The sequence below is a fragment of the Passer montanus genome, unplaced genomic scaffold, assembly GCF_014805655.1.
Source record: "Passer montanus isolate IOZ18808 unplaced genomic scaffold, ASM1480565v1 scaffold73, whole genome shotgun sequence".
Classification (NCBI taxonomy): Eukaryota; Metazoa; Chordata; class Aves; order Passeriformes; family Passeridae; genus Passer; species Passer montanus.
The window spans coordinates 3,169,770-3,195,668 of record NW_024372481.1 but is presented as its reverse complement, the minus strand read 5'-3'; the positions used below and the strand labels follow the sequence as shown (position 1 = coordinate 3,195,668).

The 25,899-nt window shown below is 46.0% G+C and overlaps 1 protein-coding gene across 5 annotated transcripts in view; it reads right to left on the bottom strand.

The window, feature by feature from the left end:
* PBX3 (PBX homeobox 3) overlaps window positions 1-25,899 on the bottom strand; it is a 99,015-nt gene that overhangs the window by 70,881 nt on the left and 2,235 nt on the right. The window lies entirely within an intron of this gene.

Genomic DNA, 25,899 nt, shown 5'->3' with positions numbered 1-25,899 from the left:
TGCCAGGCAATAACCTTCACGTTTTACTCTCCATTCATAATGAAAATTAAGGGCACATGACCTGCATGCTAGGTGGCTTCGAGGACCACAGGCAAGAAAATGTAGCAAGAGTGTGTGGTGAGCATGTCGAGGGACACTGAATTGTGCAGGGGACGCCAGCCAAACACGCTGGGCCAGCCCAGCACCACCTCGAGAGGCTGGCTGGCAGGAAAAGCATTCCTGCTCTGCAGCAACACCGCATGGAAATCTGTTTGTGATTATTTTTCATTCAGAAATATGATACAACAAAGATATCACTATTATTCTGTGTTTCTACTGGAGGAAAAAACACCTAATGCAATTTGATCCCATAGCAAAGCGCAGCGCTCACAGGAAGGAAGGCTGTAATTTGACAATCAACCCTTATGGAACAAACCTGATGTGCTGAAATGTTTATTCCAGAAGAAATACTTCCAGAGAATATTTCAGTGAAATCAGGTGAAAAGTAGAACATTGATATAAAATATACCAGCACTCAGGAAGTAACTGTTAGTACCACTTTGTCTGCAGCTGGGACTTGGCTCTGGACAGCAGAGCCCACTCTGGGAGCCAGCTCAGCCAAGGGCAGCCCCCAGTGCCCAGCCCCTCGGGGTGGGGGACAAAAGGATTTAAAAAAAAATGGTGGGCAGCAGGAGACCTGCCTGGGGGTCCTGGGCTGTTCTGGAGAAAGGGACCAGCTCTCTGGGTTGTGTCCAGGGCTCCTTGTGCCATGGCCACAGGACTCTGCCAGCCAAGAGTGGGGAGCAGCAGCGCTGGAGCAGGGCAGGGATGGGAGCACCAGTGCTTCCTAACAACACCATGTGTGTGCCTGGTGTGAAAATCTGTGCAAACGTGGGAGAGCACAGGCATGTGCCAGTGCCAGGGAGGAGAGCTGGGGCTGAGGGCTCGGCGTGGCAGCCTGCCACTGCGGCCTCATGTCGCAGCCATGCCGTAACCACACGGAGTCAATGACGCGGACACCAATTAACACATGCCACTCCGATCTGCCTTCCCGGGCCATACTTTATTAAACACTTCAGATGTAATTGAACAACGCTGCTCCACAATTAAGCACCACACAGTCCTGTACTTTAAAACAAAAGCTATGACAGTTCTGTACTCTATTAGCACTGGTAGATACTGTGTAATGTAGTAAGTAATTAAAAGCTAAAACTACAGTACTGGAACAATCCTAATCAGGCTCCAATTCCAGTAGCAATACAAGTGTATTAATTTTTTTAACACGGTGCAAGTACTTTAGCATTATCCTACGAAACCTACATGTTGCCTGCTCCAAGAATAACCAGACATCCTCTTTTTCTGCTGGCAAGCAGGATGAAACCTGTGACAGTGCCAGAGCAGCACCAGCGAAGACACCAGCTGTCCCCACGCTGCAGGGACAGGGACACGGTGCCCGGAGCAGGGCATGCCCCCGGCTGGGGGGTCACCCCAGAGCACGGCGCAGGGACAGCCCCGGGGCACGGCCGCTCCTTCCCCGCAGGGACAGCCAGCAGCTGCTCCCTGGGGGCAGCTCCGGAATTCCTGGGAACAATCTACTGGCTTGCAAATTTAAAACCACTAAATTTAAAACCACTTCTAAGCACATGGTGGCATGTACATTTCTGATAGGCTCCCATTAACTTTGTTATGCAAGTTTGGAGATTTAAACCATTACAATTTCTGTATTGTGATATAGTTGCTATGGCTTCATCGCTAAACTCCATCTTGCATACCTACGGAATGGGATGAGGACAGAGAAACTGCAATGGAAGCCAAAGAGAGGCTTAAAGGACTGCAAGGAAGTGTGAATTCATGGAGACAATTCCAAGCTACCCTTTTGTCCTCCCTGGCAGAAGAAACGTGAACCAAAATACAGACCCTGCACCTGGCTCCCTCCAACCACGGGGATCAAATCCAGCACTGCAAACACAGCACTTACTGCCAGCACCGAGTGCAGACACTCGACCAGCCAAGTGACCTTTTCTCCATTCAGCAGTCTCTTAAAAGCAAAATTTGTTGTGAAGGCTTTGTGCTTAAAGAATGTATGAATTTATGTCAAATCCATCAGTCCAGGGACTGATAATTGCTCGGGTTGAGATGGCACTGGAGCCAGGCACAGAGAGAAGGAAAGGGAATACACCAGTTATTTATTAACTTGAGTCCCCAAAGCCTTGTTATATTCCCAAATCACAACCCTACTGGCATAAGAGACTGCTGAGATGGAAATCTCTTAACAGCTGCCTCTCCTGCTCCCGAGCCAGTGCTCCCCTCTGGCGCAGAGTGATGAGGTGGCTTTAACGCCCGCTGGAGGAGCAGAATTTAATGCGCCCCATAAAAAAATCATGTACTGCCCTAAAAATCCAACAGCACTCCTCTGACATTCGAGTGCTTCAGACCTGAGGTTTGCATCTGAAGTCTCCCCTCTCCTGGGCTGGTGCTGTGGAGCAGGATGGACGAGCCCCCCAAGCCCCAGGTCTGCTGCACCCCGTGACCCCCTGCACCCAGAGCATGCTGAGCAGTGATGCCAGCTCTGCTGACCCTGCTCCTAAAGAAGTTCTGAGATTACGCCTCCAGGCTTAAATGGGACTTAAGTGCTCCCTTAGCCTTCTGCTGGCACAGGGCAGGTGGTGGGTACAGAAAGCACTACAGGAATCAATGAAACCAGCCAAGGTAATGAGGGGAGAAGCCACCTTCACCTGTAAAGCAAGGAAATGCACTGATTTTAAAAACAAAACCACAAAATCTGTGTTGCCACACGTATGGTTTGATGCTGATTATTGTACAGAAATGAATTTGGGATTTATGTCATTAAGGATGAAAATCTCCAAGATCCTTGCAAGCACAGGCATCTTTCAGATACAAAAAACAATACTTAATAATTTTGACTGGTTCTGGAAACCAGCCTCCTGGCTTTCAGAGGGTTTTTTACGCTTGTTGATTCTGGCTTGTAAAGGAGAAGCTCCTCAGGAGGAGTGCTGGAACCAAGTCCCACAGCTATGTGCAAACATCATCCTGTGAAACCCCACCCAGCAGAGCTGCCATCGGTGTAGTTCGTAATCCTAGATTTGAGCAGCTTTTCTGACTGCAAGCTGTCTGGGTAATTGCTAAGCTGTCTGCGAATTACTATTGAACTCTGTCCTTTTTTATCTCACTGACTGACTACTATTTGTTATTAGTCCAAGTAATAATAATATATTAATGCACATGCTTAATATACAGAAGTGTATGTTTGTACTGCAACTGCACTGCACTCTGCACTCTGCAGCGTGGGGAAGCACCGTGAGCAGAGCCAGCAGTCACACAGGGACCCAGCTATCATCTTCCCAAAGGCCACACACCCCACAGGCTCAGTACTCACTGATTCCTGCACATCAAATGCTTTGCTCTGACTGGCAATGCTGCAAAACTCAGGGAACTTGCTTGCCTGGCCTCTCGCTGCACCAGGCTGTGGATGCACGTCCCAGCCCCACGCCAGCTCGCGGTCCCTGGGAAGGGGCTGTGCTGCCTGCAGGAGTGTTTCCTGGCACACAGGCAGGCTGCAGCTGCAGCCAGCTGGGCAGAAGAGAGGGGTGAGGCACTGGCAGCTCCCAGTGCTCCTGGCTGGGGACACTCAGCTCCATGGATGTCCCTTCCCAGCCCCCAGAGCACTGAGTCCCTCCCTGAGCTGCCCCCAGGAGCTGATGTGCCAGGTCTGCCCTCCCAGTGCTGTCTGTGTAAATTCTATTAACCAAAATATGGGAGAGTATCTGCACCATATTTATCACTGCAGCAGCACCTGGCAGCAGCTCCCACCTTCACACACAGCATCTGGGCACTGGACCATGCTCAGAGCTGGTGCAATTCGTTCACTTTCAAAGGAAAGCTGGGAAAGTTGACTTCAGAAAGGAATTCTTTTTTGTTGACCTCTCCACAAAAAGAGCGAAATGACCTGACTAATAGGGTTAAACATCCTTCTCCCGAGGCAGCAGCTGCCAGCCTGGGCCAGCCACAGCTCTGCTGAGCATGCCTGCAGCTGCCAACTAACTCATGGGGAAGCAGAGCTAGAGAATGGCAGCGGTCGATAAATTTAATTCCTTATTAGCAAAACACTAATCAATAATCCAAACCAAATTTTTTTTTCTTTCTTCTATATTTTATGCTTATTTGAGATGGGGAAAAGAGACAAATTACCACTACACTGTCATTGGAGAGTTACTGCCATGAGGTTATGGTTCAAGAAAATTAGAAAGCCGAAGTCCAACTAGAACTTCACCTGGCTACTGCCTGAGAGGCAATCAAGTGCTTCTATAAATACATTAGGAACAAAGCAGGGCTAAGGAGGACCTCTGTCACTTACTGGGTGTGGGGGCAACCACAGTGAGAAAGGATGAGGAGAAGGCTGAGGCTCAGAGGGAACCCCCTGGCTCTCCATAACTGCCTGGAGGAGGCTGGAGCCAGGTGGGGTCAGCCTCTTCTCCAAGCAACAGGTCAAGAGCTTCAAGCTGAGCCAGAGGACGTTCAGAGTGGATATTGGGAAAAATAAAAGACTTGACAGAGGGGGCTGTCAAGTCCTGGCACAGCTGCCCAGGGCAGTGGTGGGGTCCTGATCCTGCAGGGATTTCAAAGCCATGTGTCTGTGGCACTGGGACGTGGGTTACTGGTGGCCTTGGCAGTGCTCGGTGAACGGTCGGGCTCAGGGCTTTTCCAACCTGAATGATTCTGTGATTAGCTGTTCTTTAATTACTCCCTGAACCTGGTAGTTAGTCACAGTGCAGATGAAGCTCTTGATGGAGATGACCTGACAACAGTTAATTGTAAACTTGATATAAACAACACTCATTGATGTGTTTTTCTTAAACAGGAATCATGAACTGATTTCTCATGTTGTGGGGCTTTTCCTTTTTGCCAGCTCATCATTCTGTCTCCCATAAAGGCTGAAAATTCAAACTTGTGTGGTTATTGAACCATTGCACCCTTCCCCCAAAAACGTGTTTCTCAACCTTCTGTTTGGAAAGAAAAGTCTCACATTAAAAAGAGCCAAACTCATTTTTAAAATAAGCTTCATATGTGCAATTCTGGGGCATTTATGATACAAAGCTGTTACTGGTATCAGTGATGTTATCACTATCATGATGTCATTGTTAAAAGTCCTTATTCTGGGACTTTGATTATTTTTTGTCCTTATTCCAATGTAGAACAACTGCCATTTTCTTCTGAAATTGGCCACTTCAGCACAAACTGCTCCCTCTAGAAGACTGAGTGGAAGAGCTCAGTGTGTTTGGAGTATCTTGGCCTAGATCCAGATCCCTGAATCACTGATCAAAATTCTGGAGGCAACCAAAATAGTAAAAAACAGAAGAGTATAAACCCTGGGTGTGAGAGCCTGGCCTGGCCTTCAGTCCGTGCAGAGGCTGAGCAGGAGGGCTGCTGCTGTGGGAGATGGGGCTGCACGGCCACGGAGCATCGCCGCAGCCGTGATGGATGGGCTGCAAAATTGTACCAAGAACAGTAAAAGACGTGAACTTTCTGATTAAAGATGAAGAAGTAGGTGATTAGCAATCTGCAGGGAACTCGAGGCTTGGCCACGCTCTGCTGGTCCAGGAGACGTGGGCAGTGCTTGGCTGCAGGGGTTGAGGACCCAGCACGGCTCAGACCTTGCTCCAATATCAAAAGTCCTGATTACTGATGAGTTATTAGATAGAGCCATCTCAAGGATTTTTAAAAAACACACCATTTGTATTCAAATATTTCATTTCCCAAGCCCCTTTCACTGCAGCAGCAGTCACACACGCTTTCTCATGTAAATAATGCCTCAAAACAATCACATGATAATTATTCAGTCCAAACCAAACAACAACTACTAATTAAACTGAATAGAAAACAGTGCAGCAGAGAAAAGCCTGCAAAGGGCCTCATGTTGTTCGCAGCAATTCTAACCTAAAATAAATGCTGTGAGCAGGAAGGTGCCATGTAGGGAGCTCCACCTAACTTGTTGTGTTGTTATTTGCACAGTTTTAATAGGATTTTTCTATTAATCTGTGACAAACCATGAAATTTTATATTTTCACCATGACCAAGCCATGAAATTCACCAACTTTGTCCATGATTTACATTGGGTCATAGCTATAAGGTCTGTTATGCTTTTTAACTAAATAACTACTGCAGCTTCCCCTTTGGATGGAATGAAGAATTTGCCTATAATTAAAGCAGGAATTGTTAACTGCTGGCAGTAAAAGTTTACAGCATTGTTTGACAGTCACAAAGATAAGCCAGTAAAACCCTGGGATGCTGCATCTACCTGCGCTTCCCAGCCCCCCCAACAATAGGGTTCTATCTCTCAGCATCACGAAATCAATCTCAGATTAGGTAATGAAATATGCACCAGCCTTTTCCCAGAACCTTTGACAAATCACACACAATCCTAAATCTTCATAAATCACGATTAAAGACAAGTATATCATCACCAACGCATATATCTTTCCATGCCTGACCCAGAGACTAATGAGAAAAGGCCTAGACTATCTCATCTGATTAATTAATTCAAAATGTCTGCTGTTATTCAAATGTGAGGCTGGTATTATTTGAATAACACTTGACAGCAGTGCCTGAAGATATCATTTCTGATTTGTGAAGCTGCTGCTGCATAACTGATGATAGTTTATGAAAATGTTCCATCGAAGCTGCTTTTCTTGGCACAACTGTGAAAGATTTTCTGGAGAGAAGGTTTTGTGTCAGTAGTTGATGCTGCTAACATTGTCAAATATTTCCAAAATCTGTAACATCTTGGAAGCCCTTTTTTCCTGAAGCCTTGTTGAATATTAGCTTCTTCGTTCTCTAAGAAATAAATATCTATATATATATATATATATATATATGTCTGCAGCAAAGGCAAAGGCAGCTGGGTTTGACCCTTTCCATGCTGCCTGCTCCTCACCAGGTTGGGGGAACAGAACATCATCTCCCACAGCCAAGGAAAGGCTCAGGGAGCCACCTGCTCTGCCAGAGCTCTTCACACACTGTGTCCCATGGGGCTCTTAGGGCTATTTTTAATAGATGGGAAAGAGCAGTACTATAGTTCCACAATAAGCTGTGCATGAGCATTAATTTTGCAGGGCAAGAGCAAGGCCTCTGGCTGGTGGGTGGCTGTGGTGGGCCCGTGCTGGCGTTGCCATGCAGGTCCAGCTGTGCCAGGACAGTCCCATCTGCTCTGAGGACAAAGCCAATGCCCATCTTGTCTGATGGACAAAGCCCTGGGCAGGAGGAACAAACCCTGGAGTCTCTGCTGCCCTGCAGGGAGCCTGTCCTGCACTGCCCAGCTCAGCTAACGTGGCAGCCTCAGCTACTCAGGTGGTCCCACTGGCGTGGTCACCAGGCACAGGTTTATTTGTCTGTCCCCTCTTTTCCCAGCTGCAGTGCCACTGAGCACTGGTGGCTGCACAGCAGGGTACCTGCTCTGCTGAGCACCTACAGAGGCACGAGCTGCAGGTGCCAGTGCCAAAGGATCACTGAGAAATCAAGGCTGTGCCACCAAACCCAAACCCTGCCGCTGCAGGTGCGGGGGTCTCTGTTGCAGACCCCAAGGAGAGCAGACTCCTGGTGGTCTCAGAAATGCACACAAAGCAGCTTCCTCTGCCTCAAGCCACGCACACGTGCTCCAGAGAGAGTTCTGCTCCCCGGGGAATGCTTCGGCTACCTGGGGAGTTTGTTCCAAACCAAACTCACAGCAAAGGCTCCAGGGTTTCTCCTGAAGTATTTATGGACTGAAATGTGCCGAGACTCCTGCCCAGCACATGAAGGGAGGAAGCTGGGTTAATGCAAATGCAGAGCAGCTGCCCACCCAGGCTGAGCTTCCAGTGGTGCTGGAGGGCCTGATCCATCCAGACCAGGGAGGGACAGCTCACAGCACACCCCAGGGAGGGCAAAGATGCTCAATACTTAATGTTATAGCACCTGTAATAAAGCCATGGGAGCGGCATTCTGCAGGTCACTGGGCCTTTGAAGCACTACTATTAGAAACAATTTAAATTACAACTCTGTAAAAACAATTTTTTAACAGAAATCTTAATTTTTAAATTTTCTTTTTCCAGGAGATGATAATAATAATTTTATTCTAAATACACCATAGCATGAAATACCTACAACTCGTTATAATCAATTTTATTGTGGAATGTGAATGTGGTGCCAGGCTCATACCAGTGTTAAACTGGGCTGTTCTGAAGCCATGGAGCCATAAGCACTAAAGAAGAGGATGTAAAATGTATGGACTAAACCAAATATAAATCAATCATTATGACAGAAGTAGCACTTATTTGAGAGTCAGAAGTGAACAAAATATTCTGTGTCAGCAAAATGTCTCCTGTCAAAACCTGCTCTTTAAAATTTCACTACAATGTGCTGAGACAAATGTCCTTTGCAACTCCGTGGAAGGAAGCATATTCTAAGTCTTCATAATTCAACCCTTCCCCGTTTTCAGGCAACAAAGCAAGCCTGAAAGGGTTCAGCATTCCTGCTGGTGGGGTAAATGCTGCACCTCCATCCCTGGCGAGCAGAGTGCTGCTGCTCCTCCAGCCAGCGCCCACCAGGACAGGCAGCACCCCTGACCCAGCCAGCCAGAGCGTGGGGAGGGGGCACCCACAGTGCCCCGTGTGCTGCCCATCTCGTGGGGGCACCCACAGTGCCCCGTGTCCTGCCCATCCTGAGCAGTGCAGTCAGAGCTCGTGGGGGCACCCACAGTGCCCCGTGTCCTGGCCATCCTGCAGCATGAGAGCTCGTGGGGGCACCCACAGTGCCCCGTGTGCTGCCCATCCTGAGCAGCACAGAGCTCGTGGGGGCACCCACAGTGCCCCGTGCCCTGCCCATCCTGAGCAGTCAGAGCTCGTGGGGGCACCCACAGTGCCCTGTGTGCTGCCCATCCTGAGCAGTCAGAGCTCGTGGAAGCACCCAGAGGATCCCAGCTCCCTTCAGCCCTCTGTCCAGAGCCTCCCACTCCCTCCCTCTGCACCATTTAGAGCAGACCATTTATCTTTGATTAAATTATAAATGTTTGAGCCCAGTTAAGTCTTACAACTGAGCGATCTGGGAGAATGTCGTCTTTCCTTCCTCCCCTTTATCCTTCCCAAACACATCACGCGTTCCTGAGGAGTTCTGCATTATGTCACTCTTCAGTATATAAAATAAAGGGCAGGCATCTAAATCAGGTCTCTGTTCTTCCTTACTTGGGATGACAGCACAAGCTGAACACTTTTGGTGGTTACACTGTTTGCCAATCTGCCACTACCTTAAGATACATAAAAAACCAAATTTAAGACTTCAAAAGGGTGACTCCATTTATGTCATCGTGCTCAAGAAACAGCAACATTTTCCAATTTGAAAATGCCAGGGGAACATGCAGTGGTCTGTGAGATGTCCCATACTATCGGGAAGTGCAAATGTAACAAAGGTTTCACATTTACCCATTCAAAAGAAGAAACGAATTTTTTTTTTCAGTTATATGTTTTAAATTGGACACAATCTGCCATAGTCTTTAAACCAGCAGAATTAAAGGTCTGGAATCTACTGCAACTTCTAAAAAATCAAAAACCAGTGGAGAGGACAAAGGCAAAGCAACGGCTTTTGGCAACAACCTCTTCTAACTCGAGTCTATTTTTGCAACTGTAGACATTAAAAAACCTGTTTGAAGATTAAAAATGCATAAAACTCGCAATTGACATTTATTTCCTGGAAAACAATCTATTTTTTCAGAGATGGTTTTTCCAGAAGATGATAAACTCCTTCTCCTTATGTTGTGCCTTAAGACATCATGTGCTTTTATCCTTTAGCAAAATATGAACCAGCTCCAAGGCTGACAATGCCAAGAACCATGACAAAATGGATTATTAATGAGAAACTGATCTCCAGAACTCTATTAATTTATGTCTTCCTGTCGGATCCCAAAGATGTATCAGCCCTCTCACTCAAAGAAAAAAATGCCAACATTGTACTTTGTTTTAAAGTTCTGCTTAGATGAAGAATTCATTATCCAAAGCAGTGTTGTGTTATTTCAGGCTCCTTGTAGAATAAAGATTCTTTATCAAATAGCTTAAAAAGCCACTGACAAGTGTGAGGATCTTGCAAAATATATTTACATCAACAATTCAATGAGGAATCTTGGATTTTTAACCTTTTTTTTTCTTTCCTCGGCAACACTCCTCGCCTTGTTCTGACCTCTCAGCACTTTGGAAATGGAGACCATGAAATTCCATCTGTAAAACCTCAGAAAAACTAACACAATGGTGAGCTTTTGAAATTCTTAATTGTACTAATTATTCCACTGAATATAACGATCTCACATGTAAACAGAAGAAATCCGATTTCTTCATTGAGCAGGAACAGCAAACAGACAAAATATCCTTTTAAGCCTCCCTGAAAAAATCTATCTAATCTGTGCTTATCATAATATTTATGAAATAAAAAACAGAGAGAAAAAATTGCTGTAATGTACTCTGGATGACCTCTGCTTGTGCGAGAGAATGAAAACAGCCTTTTGCTTTTCAATCCCCATCAAAGTGGAGTTAAAGGAGGGACAGCATTCCCTTGCTCACTGCCATTAATCATTGCTTTCTTCAAGCAAGTGCGTATTAATTTCTGTCATCCCAAACATCATCGAGTATTGTTACAGCACCGTTCACTCCTCATTCACCACCAGTTGTTACCAGTTTCCCTACACTGAGCAGAGACAGGGTGAATCGTGTGGATTTCAGTGGTGGAGGCCTTTATCCCTGGGGTGCTGACACCAATTAAGCCATTTCAAGAAGAAATGAGAACAGGCGCAGCCCTCGGCGGTAACAAGAGCTCGCACCCAGCCTGGCCGGGTGCCACCGCTCCCGCGCGGGCAGCAGCAGCACCCAAAAACCAGCCTGGCCTCTGCCACCCCTGGGGCTGGGCAGTGTGTGACCCTCACTGCTGGGCTGGCAGAGCTCAAACCAGCCTGGCCTCTGCCACCCCTGGGGCTTGGCAATGTGTGACCCTCACTGTTGGGCTGGCACAGCTGAAACCAGCCTGGCCTCTGCCACCCCTGGGGCTGGGCGATGCACGACCCTCACTGCTGGGCTGGCACAGCTGAAACCAGCCTGGCCTCTGCCACCCCTGGGGCTGGGCAGTGCACGACCCTCACTGCTGGGCTGGCACAGCTGAAACGGGAGCGGGGCACGAGTTCCTGTTCCTTTGCTCAATTCCAGCACGACACGTACACATACACAAATTACAGTGATTTTACCATTGATCTGTAACAAATACCCGAAATATGAAAATTAACTGAGTCTGCCTGATTTATAACATTGTTCCAGCTGTCCAGCACCCTGCACTGCCAGCCTGGCATCCCCTTTCGTTTGGGAACCAAAGAAATCTCACATTTCAATAAAGGTACCTCAAAGCCTTAAAATCAACACACTTAATGAGTTTAATTAATACCATTTGTACCTTGCTAAAGTGTATGTAAGGATTTATCAAACTCTCTGGCAATAGTGTTGATTTTTTCTGACCGCTTTAGACCCAATCATTCTCCTTCTTTCAGACATTTACATCTGCTTTTAAGTTTTTATGGTTGCCTGTTGGCAGGCAGCAAAGTGGAGCTGTCGATGCTGCTGCAGAATAATGCAAGGTTTGTTATGAATTAAATATTAGAAACCTTAACGCAGCGGCCAATAAGAATTATTTGCCTTATTAAAGCAGCAGAAGACGCTGATTAAATTTTCATTGCATTGCAGTCTTTTTCCCATTTCTGCTTTCAATTCATCATTCTAATGTATGAAAGGCTTGCCGAATAATGGCATGGGGACTTAATTTCTGGAATGCAAATATGGCAAAGAAAATACCATAAATACCCTCCCAGAAAACATTAAACAGTCAGTTCTAATTAAGTGAATACTAACTAAGTAAATATTCTCTTAAAGGGAAAAAAAAAATCAAGATATCAAGAATTCCAAGAAGGAAAACTCTAGAAATAAAGGCACACAAAAATTAAAGGGAGCTTTGATTATCTGGATTTCACAGGAGGAAACTAAGTATGGTTAAACAACTGAGTTTTCAGGTACTGCGAGAAATGTCTGTGCTCATGAGTGAGACTCAGAAGAGGCAGCCGTGTTTTGATTAACTGCGGCTGCAGTTGGTCGGTGCTGTGAGTAAATCCGCGCCGGTGCGTGCCAGCTGTAGCGAGGCTGTGCAAGTCAGGTGATCCAGATGTGTTGGTTCTATAAAGCAACACAGTGCAAGAGGGCTCAGTTTCCTGGCCTGGCACCCTGCAGCAGCAGCGTTCCTGCAGGGGGAAGAGGGCTCTCATGGCACACTGGCATTGGCACAGCGGCACCGGCGCGGCACCGGCACAGCAGCCACACGAAAGCGGCATCCCCGTGTCCTATCCTGAAGGTTGTTCACGTTTCTGCCTTAATGTGCATCAGGAAGAAAATGAACTTCAAGTATCCATTTCCCCTAGAGAAAATCTCTTCCCTGAAACTCTGCAACTAATGAAATGGGGATCTATAAATAGCAGCATCATTACCATGAGAGCACTTGCTTTGTGCCCGGCTCTGCCTCTGACCCTCTTTACACTAATAACCAGTGGGCTTCCATTGCATTCCTCCGTAGGATGATCAATATTAGGACAGTTAAAATGTGATGTACATTTAAGCCACGGGGTGTATTTACTCACCGGCTTGCTCACACGCGGAGCACAATGCAGCGGGTCCTGCCTCTCCCTGCTCACCCGTTCTACAGAATTCCTCATTGTCTCAAACGAGGGGAGAGCTGCTCTGGAACTCCTCTGACGGTACCAAGGCGCACGTCGTGACAAGACAAAAGCCATAACACACCTGAAACGTTCCCTGATGAAATCTCTCGATGAACCTCATTAAAATGGTTACTCCACTCCAAATATTATCTACTGAGGCACCACTGTAGTAAACTCTTCCTAAATTGTGCAAGTGAGCATTTAATCAGGGAACGCAATGGTTTGGAAGTGTGGTTTAGGTCTAGTCAAACCCCCAGTATTTTCCAATTATGATGGATCCTTTCCAATAGTTAACCATCATTTAATTTCACTGTGTACTGTAAATTCAGCTGTCCTAAAGGACAATGCAGTTTGTGAATCCAGGGTAAAAAGGAACTATTTATTAGTTGCCTATGGAATATTCTGCTACTGCCTATAATTTATTGATACTGAGATATTTATGCTGCCCTTCATTAAAGGTAAATATTCAGTTACATTTGCATCTCCCATATACAAAGAGTTCAATTGTTCTGCTAATTTCATATCTCTTAAAATAAATATGATAAAACGTTCCAGTGGGTGGATGAGTTTAAAGGCTTTTATTCTCTGTGACAAAATTATTGATGACAACATATCATAAATGGCACTTACTCCATATACACATGTCACAAGAAAATGTAAAATATTAGAACACTTATGCATGCAGGAACATTTACTTTTTAAATGAAAATATAACATCCCAATTTTAAAAACCATGTGGTTAAATCAAGAGAATGCATATAGAGAAAACAGAGGACATGAAATTCCACACGTGCTTGTGCTGATTTTCTTTTTGCTTACAGGTACTACACAGGTACTCAAATGTGATTGACTTTATTTAAGCCACAAAACACTGAGTCCCCCAGCAAAGCCCAGACAAATGGCACAGCCACACACAGCTCACAGCGCGCCGCCGACTGCTCTGGCTCCCAGAGGTACTTGTTCAGTGGCATTTTTTTCTGTTTGTTATCACCCTTTAACTTATTAAATATTAAACTAGCTGAGAAATCTGCGTTTTATATCAAAATCAGCAGTCCAAGCCAGTAAAATGTATTTAGAAGCTCCTGGCCAATTGTGCTGGTGTGACTCCAGAGGCTGCACCTCTGCTGAGCACACTGTTATCTGCTCCAGACAGCGCTGGGGGATGTTTGGAACACGCTCCCAGGATGAAGACTTGCGTGTTCCAGTCTTGTTTAAATCATCCAGACATACCTCCGAGAGCCTAAAAACGGGTTATTGCAAACGGCATGGGTTTTTGTATTTTAATATGATTAATATTGTGAGACACACAAAGATATATGAAAGCAAGGATTTAAGAGAAATCAGCTGGGGAAGTAGAGCTTGTAAAATGCAACCAACACCATGTGAAAATACCAGGCAGCAAAGGTTGCAATTTAAAGGAAGTAACAGCAGAATTCTCAGCACATGGTGGGGAGAGCAATGGCATTTTTACTGGGGCTGAAAAACAGAAGTGTTTGCTGATCTGTGCCAGCAGCTGAACTTTCAGGCCTATTTGTAAATAAAATCAAAATTGCAACTTCAGGTCCATGGATTCCCCTTGCCGCGGGCCTAAGGCGGAGGAATAGGCAGGAGCTGGGCGCTTCCCACAGCCGGGATTTGGAGAATTTCAGAGTTAAATAAAGCAGATTTGTAACTGGCAGGATCCTCTCAGCACCGACGTGGTTCTTGCTCTGAGGCAGCCGATGGAGCAGAGCTGCTCAGCGGCACTTGACAACAGCAGTGCTCCCACAATTGTAACCCTCAAATCCAATCAATCCTTGCTCTTTGCATTTCAAGCAGCTCCTGGCTGCCACTGCCTGAAGATAACTATTTTACCACCTCTGTCATGCCTAATTAACAAGTCAGATGTACAATTTAGAAATTTTGCAATTAACCTGCTAAAATATTGCTGGAGGATGCTAATTGTTATGCCAGTTGCCATAAAAGCTCATTTGCATAACTTATGTGTGAAAAACAATTATGAGCGGCGTTCACAGACGCGGTCCACAAACTGCTCCTAGCTACGGATGAGAGGGCCACAAAAACACTTAATTCATTGCCCACAAAATTATGTTCCCCCTTTTCTTAAACAGCATCTGTTTTGTGAAGCCATATTCATAGAAAATCCCCAAATCAACAATTAGGAGCATATGTAAATGTGCGATTACAGTTCTTTTTCTTCCATTGACAAGTCGGCGGAGCGGCGGCGCGGCGCGGGCGCTGCGGGCTCCCCGCGCCGGGCACTGCCCGGAGCCGCCGGCCCCGCGCCGCCCCGCAGCCCAGCACCGGGCCACTCCAGCAACAAAGAGCCTAAAGTCAATTGTTCCTCCAGTGAATGGGCGCCTGTTCTCAGCGTATATTTACCCAGGCGTTCAGGGCAGATTTTTACCATTAAATTGGAGGCTGTAGAACATGGTTGTTGTACAAATATTTACATTAGTGCTGACCACAGCCTTATTGCGGCACTCGGAGAGAACAATATCGCCGGCTCCGCCAGGCCGGTTTGGAGGCCCGAGTCCCGCTCCCGGCCCCGAAGCCGCTCGCCCTGCCCGGGAGCAGTCCGCTCATTCCGTGGGACAGCAGCACGGCCTTTCCAGCGCGGGACAACAAACGCCCGCTTTTTGTTCCACGGAAAACAGGACACGCACTCGGAGCCAGCTGGGGTCTCCTTTCAAGCAGGCAGCTCGCTCAGCAAGCGTTCCCAGCCCAGTAAATACAAGTGAACTGAATGAGAACTTGGGTCCGGAGCCCCACAAAACACAGCCGCGTGCTCAGCACCGATGACATCACGGCACTGCACGGCAAGATGATGTCACCTGCACCTCTCCAAAATATCAGAGATTTAAAAGTTACATAACAGTCTCGGTGATTAAACAGCAGCTGTTATGATAATCAGTCAGTAAAAGGAAATGGATTTGTTTAGTGTTAGCAACTACAATATTATTAGATGCTGGGTATATTGAAAGGAAGAAATATTTCCTTTATTGAACACAAAACACCATAAATTTAGGTAAACCGAAATTAGTTCATGTAATACACTGACATCCAAGAATTTATGTATAAAGAGTCTATCATTTAATTTTCAGACATTCAATTTCTATACTTGGTCACAGTCAAAAGGTCAAGAACCAACAAGTCAATAAGTTCCCAAGCTCCATATTGATATCACGTCACTGCCCTAACAAGTGGAGGGGAAGCAAGAAATAATTCACAAAAAAAAAATCCTCAGCTGCCTTTGGAGGGCAAACCTCCCCCCGTGTCCCACACCAGCGCTGGGTACCCGGAGAGCCCCACTGGTGCCAAAAGCTCCCCAGCCTGGGGCACTGGAGGCACCGGGCAGGGCTGTGGTGCCCACACCCAGCGCCCACTCTGCTGCCCTCGGGCTTCCTTTCCCCTCTTCACCCAGTGCAACACAAGAAAGAAATACGAGGTAGAGAAACTGATAGTTCCCACTCTATTTGAATAACAAGTGAAATCCTAAAAATCCCTCCACTGCATGTTATTACCAAGTGTATCTCCAGGTTTTATAGTGACAGGACTGTGCTATAATTTCTGAGAAAACCTCGGCATAAAGCTCCATAAACCAAACCACTCCTGTAATGTATCACCTTATCTAGTGCACAATCATTTCCACAACTTTTCATGTTAGTATAATTTGTACAAAAATGGTAATAAATACATCCTTGAAGTCAAATAAGAATCATTGCGCAATCTACTGTAACTTGTTCTTACTAGTGACAGTCAATCACGCTACCAGGATCTCACATGAAAGAAAACAAGCAAACATTTGGGTGTTCTGTAATTACAAACCTCGCTAAAAGCACGCTTCCTTCTTTAATCAACAAATATAAGAAGTGTGCCTGGCACAGCCTTTTGAGTGTGCCAGCCTGCCTGGAACAGCTACTGCTCGAGGAGAGCACCGATCCCCAGCGACAGGAGCAAACCTCCTTCTGTACTGAGCAAACCAACCACCAAGGCACAAAACCCTGATATCCTTTAAGCAGAGGTCTAACCATGGAGTAAAAAAACATTCCTGATTAAAGCCAAAAAAAGAAGGAGTCTAAGGAAAGCTTAATTTCTTCATCTCCAGGAGGTACGACTCATCTGCGGTCAAAGTGGAATGAAGCAGATACTGTAAATTTACCTCTGACATAACAATTTTAATTAAACCCAACACTTGATAAAAATATTCCTTGTTTAACACACAGCACCAAGTCAACACAACCTTCACAAAAAATCAGATGGATAACATTCCCATTTTAAAGACAAGAGAAGCAAGCTCTAGCATTCAGTTCCGTGAGGCAGCGGCCGAGCTCGGGTCTGCCCCACCGAGGTCACCACGTCCCTCCTCACCCAGCGGGGAGGAAGGCTCCTTCCCCAGCCCACAGCAGCACCAGGACTCAACCAGCAGTGCCAGGATTTCCTCTCCAGCACCGTCTTCTCCTGAAACAACGCCATCAGGGCTCTACTGCTAAAGTTAAGGTCGGCTTCAGAACATTTTCCTTACTTAGTTCTTTTGTTCAACAATCTGAAACCCAAAGTGAGCAGCTGGAGCCCAGCAACGCTTCCTTTTGCCGCCTGTGAGAACTGACTTTGCAGCGTCGGGTGATGTTTTGTCCCTTCCAGTATCAAAAAGGCTCACTATGACAACTGGAGTTTTGGGTTATACATCCCTGAAGGGATTCTTCGGGCCGAGCTCTGGGGAGCTGTGGGTGCCCGGGGACGCCGTGTTTCCCATGAGAACGGGGCCCTTTGTGGGGCGCCGGGGGCCGGGCACGGCGGGCAGGGACCCGCAGCACACGTGCCACTTGTCCTGCGCTGACGTGAGCCCCCCTGGCTCCGGGGAGACCGCCGTGCTTGTGTCTCATGTGCTTCATGTTAAAAATTTCCCAACAGCGATAGACTTCAGCTGCCAGGATCAGGGAGAGCATGTGCATCCAGCATGAACAGCCCCCGCACGCAGCTCTGGGCCATTTTTTTATCCTTTTTCCTTTCTTTTAAATAACTATTGGGGCTCATAACAAGCACTGTCACTCCAGCACTGCTCCCCTGATTGACTTTGCGACAATGATCTGTGGAGGAGATGGGCACTCAAACAGCACTCTGCTGCACTCAGGCAAAGAGGACTGGAGAGGCTGGGGTTCCGTTTGCTTTGGGTTTATCTTTTGCTAAATTTTTGTTCAATCTCCGGAATTACTTCTCTGATTTTTTTAAAAAGCAGCATTGCAAAACCAAAACTAATCACAAAACTGTAGTAAAGCAACTCAGAGGCTGAATGAAAACCACACATACACACATGCACCAAAACTCCAACCCTCAAAAAACAAAGGAAAAATTGAACTAGATCAGATCATCTCATCTTTGAGCCATCCTGGAGCATCCTGCTACAGCAGAGGTCTCAGCACAGTGATCTTATGTATCATATATGCTCTAATAAATAGGTTCAATGAGTTGAGTTAAGGGCAGAGTTTAACTATTAACTCTAAATTCCCTCACTCTTATGGCTGTAAGTCAATCCCTTAATGTTACTTTAACACAATTTCTGACAGTTGAATAAAATCTATGGTCAATATTACAACCCCTTCTTTCCTAAAGGAAGGAAAATACATGTGTGATTTGCATCAGAAATGGTGGGAGAGCTGTGGGTGAGTGGGGGTGACAAATGTGCACAGCCCCGTTGGCCAGGAATCCCAGCCTTCCTTGTGCCTTCAGCGAGCTGGGCCCTCACAGCAATCCCCAAAACTGCAGAACTGCAAATCCACCTCCACACAGGTACAGCTCTCTGCACAGCAGCTGGGAGCAGGCAGAGACATCAGAATACAAAGCTGTAAGATATATCTAAAATAATCCCACAAAAATCAGATGACACAAAGAATTCTAATACTTTCCTTTTGTTAAGATACAGTAACTGAGAATACAATGAAATTCTTCATGTTCAGTATCTCCCATTAGATCAATTAATATTCAGAGAAAGGCTTTAACATGAAGTTTAAATAATCATAGAAGGAGAAAAAGAACCACCAATGTTCTAGAAGCTTCTCTAGACCTTTCAATCAATTTTATTTATATGCAAAACCAAGAGAAACTCAGAAAAAACAAAGCTCCTCCTGATGCTAAAGCTCTCAATTTACTGACAGGCAAATGGCTTCATGCTGCCACTTAATCTCATTTCTTGCATAATGCCCTCTAATTAGCATATCAAAGTGAATTAATACTTCTAGGGCATTAGCAATGGGAAAATCTGCTCCAGGCTTCACAATAGCAGTTAAGCAAGAGCCAAGAAATCCTCAAAAACACCACAAACCACTTTGCATTGCAAAACTGTTCAATTTATTTATCCTCTCTCTCTAAACACTTTTACCGCACACTGTTTTACTACTGTTCACCAAACAAAATGATAATTGCCAAAGTTACCAGCATCTGTAATGCCTGTTTAGAATCTTAATTTAGATTGTGTACTTGAAGCTCTCTAGATGCTTCCATTGACCCCGTCATACACCACAGGACATACTGAAAAACTGTTGTTCTTTTAAAAAATGCTGTCAGGATAATATTATTAAATAACCTTTTCCACTTACAATAAATGATTAAAAATTAAATAATCTATGACAAAGCCACCTGCTGGACAATGAGGAATGAGAGATTGGCTTTAAATGTTGATGCATGACTGAAGTATAGCAAAAGGGTTTGACCTGTAAACACATGATACAAACCCACCTCCCTTGCAGGTGATGGATTTGTATTGCATGGCATATTCAGTGATTCACATTGTTACAGTCCCTGTGACTGTGCAACACGCATTGAACTGATCATTAACAAAAGAACCGGAACACCTAAAAGAGCATCAAATTAAAGTAAGTGCATAATGATTTTTACTATATGCTTTTATGTAAAACATGCTATTTTTATTCAATTCCTGATGCAATAAACACATCCGAGCTGTTACAATCAGAGATCAGAGCTTTTCTCCTTTAAAAAATGTTTTCAGAATCTACATTCAATCACAGGTCACTTTGCAAAATATAAATTGTAATTTACAAACGAGGTCTAAAACCCCCTGAAACTTCATCACCTTAGGACTCCGAGGCAGTCTTTAAAAATAGAAATAGACCACTGAGGGGAAAAAAAAACAAACACCCCAACCCTACCTCCCAGCACCAGTACTCCCACCCTAAGCCCAGAAAGGGCCTGGAGCACCAAAGGAAGGCCAATAACAAAGAGCAGAAGAAAGTGCCGGGGGGCACTGGGGTTTTCTGCCTTTCTGTTTGCAACATGAAGGGGGGGGAAAAGTACAGTAATACCAAAATAAATTATGCCGGATATTTATCTGGTGCGTCGAGCGTTCCTAAAGAACGTGCATTAGTGAAAAGCAGTGTTGAAGGAGCAGGCTGCATTACCTTTCCTATTTAATTCCCTGCTTCCTCCCTCGGTCCCGGCAGCACGATGGAGGAGCTCTAATGTCCAGCTGAGCTGCACAATTCATCTGTTTGGCTGATGGACTACTCCAACTCTATAAAAGCATGAACTGTAAGAGCTGACAGAAACTTTAATAATTTATATTAAATATTGATGTGAATTATTTACTCCATTCACACTTAAAGCCAGGAATTGCCTACCAGAGAAAAGCAAACGTGACAAAAGGTCAACACGCTGGTGAGAAAAGGCAGGCGGTGTCAGGCATGTGTTATCTGAACCATGCTGATCACCTTGATAAGCGAAGAGCATTAAACATGACTGCTGAGCAAACAAACAAAGCATTCTTCTCGGGGTGTCAGGCGCGGCTCCGACAGCTCGGGCTGCGCTCGGGGCTCCGCTGCTTTGGGCTCGGCCGCGGAGCCGCAGTCTCTGATGCCGGCGAGACATCCACCGAGCCACCGAGGGCACCGGGAGCTGGAAACATCCCCCGAGCCACCGAGGGCACCGGGAGCTGAAAAACAAACATCCACCGAGCCACCGAGGGCACCGGCAGCTGGAAACATCCACCGAGCCACCGGGAACTGAAAAACAAACATCCACCGAGGGCACTGGGAGCTGAAAACATCCACCGAGCCACCGAGGGCACCGGCAGCTGGAAACATCCACCGAGCCACCGGGAACTGAAAAACAAACATCCACCGAGGGCACCGGGAGCTGGAAACATCCCCCGAGCCACCGAGGGCACCGGGAACTGAAAACATCCACCCAGGGCACCGGGAGCTGAAAACCAGCGCAAAACCTCAGGCACGTCCAAACCGGACCGCCGCGCTCCGCAATTATTAATACAGCCTTCACCCCGATTTAAATATCGCCCTGCATTTGTAACAATTTAGAGTGTCTAATTCTGCTTATATTTGTCTACGGTAGACTGCAAATATCATTATATTAATGTTTCACACAAATCAATGTTTAAATTGAAAAAAGACAGCGTAATATCCATATCATACAACTTTACCATTGAAAGCTGCAGGAAAAGAGCTTGATAAATGCGTTAAATCCTGAAAAAAAAAAAAAAAAAAAAAAAAAAGACTGCTTTGCATTCCCTACATGCCATGGTAATAATTTATCTCTGAATGCAAAAATTCCTTAACTTACAACAAGCATCCCAAAATACACCACATGGTAACAGCTATAATTTGGTATTTTCAGATAAGCAAGAAAATGTGTCGAACTCAAAAATAAATGGAAGGACATGAAAGACAGCTATAAAATAAAATAAATAAAATAAATCCCGACTCCTGGCTAAATTAATATTGACAAGTAGGGCCAAATTTATCCTCTACAGAGGGGGAAAAAAAAATCTCTGGAACCACTAATCCCAGTACTCAAGGTGAAGATGGATATTTAAATACAACAAGGAGCAGCAGCAATGGGAAGTGCTGAAGGAAAGGTGCAGTCTCAGGTTCTGTGAGACATAATACCACAAATGTCTCTAATGCCCATAATCACCAAATCGCCATTTTCTCAACTAGAGGAGTGCCCTGGTAGAAATCCACCAAAGAACCAGGCTGCTGATAATGAATGTGTTGGAAACAGATGACCAAATGACAACCAAGACACTTTATTCAATTTATTTTTTCCTAGTAGGACATTTATGAAGAAAAGCAATGTCATTGCCATAAGGACAGTGCAAACGACCAAACGTTCTGCTGCACGGCATCATTTGTAATACATCTGCTGGCAATTAAAAAAATACACTCAAAAGTACAACCACTGGGTCAGTGACAAACCTTGTACTGAAGCATGAGATAGAAGCAAAAGCTAAACAGCTCAAGCTGAGCTGGATGAACATGAACATCCAGCACTGACTTCTTCAGGTAGTCAGGGAGCAACAAAATATGTATTTAGCAGCTTGAAAAAAAAAATTAAAAAAATAAAAAAACAGGACTGCACATAAATATTTTAAGGAGCTAAAGTAAGTAACAATAACATCCCAGGTGATATTTAGAAAACAGCCAAAATACACCAGACATGCACACATATGTGTGCTATCAGTGCCATTTCATTGTTCCGTGCGAATCCCGTGCTCCGGCAGGACCGAGGGTCACAGTGCGTGACTGAGAGTTGCTCTCACTAAACGCTGGCCCAGAAGTTGCAGTCTGTGCACGGGCACAGAGCTGCCCGGCTCTCCAGCACACCGTGCCCACGGGGTAGCACCCTGGGGCCGGGCAGGGCCGGGCCGAGGCAGGCAGGCCGGGGATGCCCTGCGGGCTCCCGCAGTGCCAGGGCGCTCCTGAGCCCCCATGCTCCTCAGCACCGAGCTCTGTACGAGCTCTGCAGCCAGCCAGCAGCACAGCACACGGCTCTGCAGCTCCGGCCATCAAAATCAAGGTAACCTGCACAGAACAGCGAGGGATTAACCCCACGGCCAGCACGCGGCTCGTCTGGTTTTCGCAGCTTTTTTGTTCATTCTTTAACGCCAAAACCCATGCAAGGGGAGAACGCTCTTAATGAATATTTTCATCCTCTCTCTTTAGACATAAAAAATAGTTGCAGCAGCCCGAGCAGCCGAGCAGGCCTTTCGCTTCCCCTGCGGACACCTCCTGCAGTCGAGAAGTTCATTAAGTTTTATGATCTTCCCAAGTCAGTCCTGCTTATAAGCCTCACAAAGGCCACAAATCTGGCAAACCATCATGTATGCCATTAGGCTTTACTAGGAAATGAATGCTATTTAGGGGTGGTGGTGACAGTAAATTCGGGCTTGGTTGGCAGCTATCATTGTTGCTGCTGGACTTGGGGAAATAAATAAATAAATACCTGTAGATGTGTGCACTGTTATGCACACGAATGCAGGCATTTTTATAAACGGGTGATCCTGTCTCTACAAATGACTTTCAAAGACAAAAAAACCAAATTTTGTATCAGCGCAGACCAGGACCTAATAATATGTTGCTCCATTGGGAAATAATTGCAATTCCCTAAGACATTTAATACTGCAAGAATTAATATATTTTCACTTCTTTCTCCATAAGAATAACCAGGACCCCAGGTTGGGCAACATCCTGGAGGAAGCTTAATAAAATCACCAATCTGAAGGTGTTTTAGTCAGTAAAAAAGAGCTATTAAAAAAACCCAAACAATGGTGCAAATCAGTTTTTGATTCCTTCTGGCAGGACGTGAGGAAACGGAGTGTGACACAGGTATGCAACAGATGTGAGCGTGCGTCCAGTGACACCTCAGAGAGCAGCAAAGCACCACCAAAGGGAGCCACCAGCTCCTCACTCGCTCATCTTCCTATTTATTGGAGGGGCTTCAGTAGAACTCTGCTATAATTTTTCTTTGAACTAATTAAAGCCAGAGGTGGCAGTTTCTTTATGAACACCGTGCTACCTTGTGGTTGCCTCTCAGAATACACACAGCTATTAATAGCTGTAAAGCACTTAAATGTATTATGCAGCACTTTTGAAAATGTTAAAATGTTAAAAAAGAAATGTCAGGCTAAATTCAGTACCTCGGTGATTTGCTTTGTACATGGTAAATACCTCACAGGGAGAAAAAATAAAAAATCTTCAGCTCCTGACCCTGTGTGAGGCTTTCAGAAATGAGATGCATCCATTAACCCTTGCTGGGAAGTGACAGAGTGGCTCCATGCAAACTGAGGATTCCTCCTCGTGCTCTCTCCCATCCAGCCTCACAAAGTCCTCGCTGACTGTACTGAAAACTACTAAAATGTAAATAAGTACATCATTCAAAATAAAAATTACTTAAATATCGCATGACTTGTTTCTGAACAGACATGACCTCCTCACCTCCGGAGGAAGACAGCGATGAAGCCATCACGGCAATTCCCACGCCCAGGTAAACTTTGGTTTGACCAGGAAGAATGAAACGGCAGCACATGACCCCATCGGAGGCAGGTTTGAGCACCTGGCAACTGTGGGACCACAAGACAATGCAGAGCCCGAGGCGGAGAGGGGGACACCTCTGCTCTAACTGCATCTCAGACCCTTCCTCGAGCTCCCAGTTTAGAATTGTTTGAGCCGTTCTCTCTGAGAACAGCTTCCAGAAAACAGGCTACAATTTATTTTCACGTTTTCTTTGCTTTGGCACACTAAGTAAAGCCTGCACAGACATTTCACCTCAACTGGGAGACCCTGAGTGAAGGTCCCCTTTCGGGAAGAGTTTCTGGTGGAGGTGTGGATCCATCTCCATCAATCACTCGGAGCATTAATCGTGTCCCTCCCGTGCTGCGGGGCTGGCAGGAGCTCGCCTTTGGGCAGGCAGACGCCTTCACTCTTTGTTGGTTCCCAGCCATCTCACAAAAGAGAGATAACTTGAAAACTTCCTCGACTTCTTGCAGCACGAATGCAGGATCCCAACTCACGAGTTATCACTGAAACACCCCGAAAGGTTTCAGAGCAGAGGCTCTTGCCAGGTTCCCCCCGCCTGCGAGGCGGCGGCGGCCTCACAAACACCCTGTGCCAGTAATCCCACCGCTGAAAGGACTCGGGTTTTCCTCGCAGCTCACCTCTGACATGTGCCTGACTACACTTGCCTTTCAAAACACTGAGGCTAAGCCCTCTGCAAATAAAGTGACCGCGGGACCCACGCCTGCCTCCTTAATTGAAACGTGCCTCCTGCAAATGTCTGAACACCGAGGGCAGGTTGCACTCTGCCTGCGGAGCAGGACGGGCAGAGAAGTTTAGGGAAAGGCAGGAAACAAACACAAGCTGAAGGAAAGGGGTTACGAGCCGGCCGAGGCGGAACGTAGGTAGGTGGGAAGGGAGAGGGATCATTCCCCTTATCCCGGGTAATATAATGCAACATAAAGCAGAATCAATCTTAATATTCACAACACAGTCAATACCCTAGTGCTTAGCTGTCAGCAGGAACTGAAGTGGATCCCCGGTAGCAAAGAAACCCTTGGACATAAAGCACCATAATTCACAGAGAACCATTCACTCCGGGCTCCACAGCTCAGATTTGCAATGATTTCACGTTGGGTTGTTTTCGTCCAGGTTTATTTTTTCAGCGTGGAATTAAGCAGAACGTTATTGAGAATCACATAGAGCTAAAAAGCCAGGCAATGGCTTAAGCTATACGTGAATAATTGGCTATTCATTTTTAAATTCAGTCATAATAAATGTTTTTGTTATTGTTAAATGTTCTTACTATTGTCAAACGTTCTTATTCTCATTAAATATTGTTTTCACTGAATGTCCTTGTTCTCGTGATACAAAGCAGAATACTTTGTAAATTTTCTTCTTTAAACAAACAAACAAAAAAATCTATAAATTCAGCGGTGTGAAAAAATTGCAAAAAAAAAAAAATCTCCTAAAATGCCCACAAGAAAAGCACGGAGTTTATTCCTGCCGCGTTAATGTAGACCAGAAAAACCCGCACTTCTGAGATGATTTTTGAGAATTCTGGCGTTTAGAAAGCCGGCGCCCGGGAGGCGCGGGAGCAGCGCCGGGCACAGAGCGGGCTCGGGGCGCCCACGGCGGGGCCGCTCGGGCTCGGCGCGGCGCGCCCGCCCCTCACAGCGCTCACGGTGCGGTGCCGGGGTTAAACCCCGCGGTCACACCGCCCCGGGATGCCGTTCACACACCGCCGGACGGCACCGCGGCGGCTCCGGGGCCGCGGGGGCCGTGACGGGGGCACCCCCGCGCCATTTCACGGCGCTCCCGCCGCCTGACGAGCCGCCG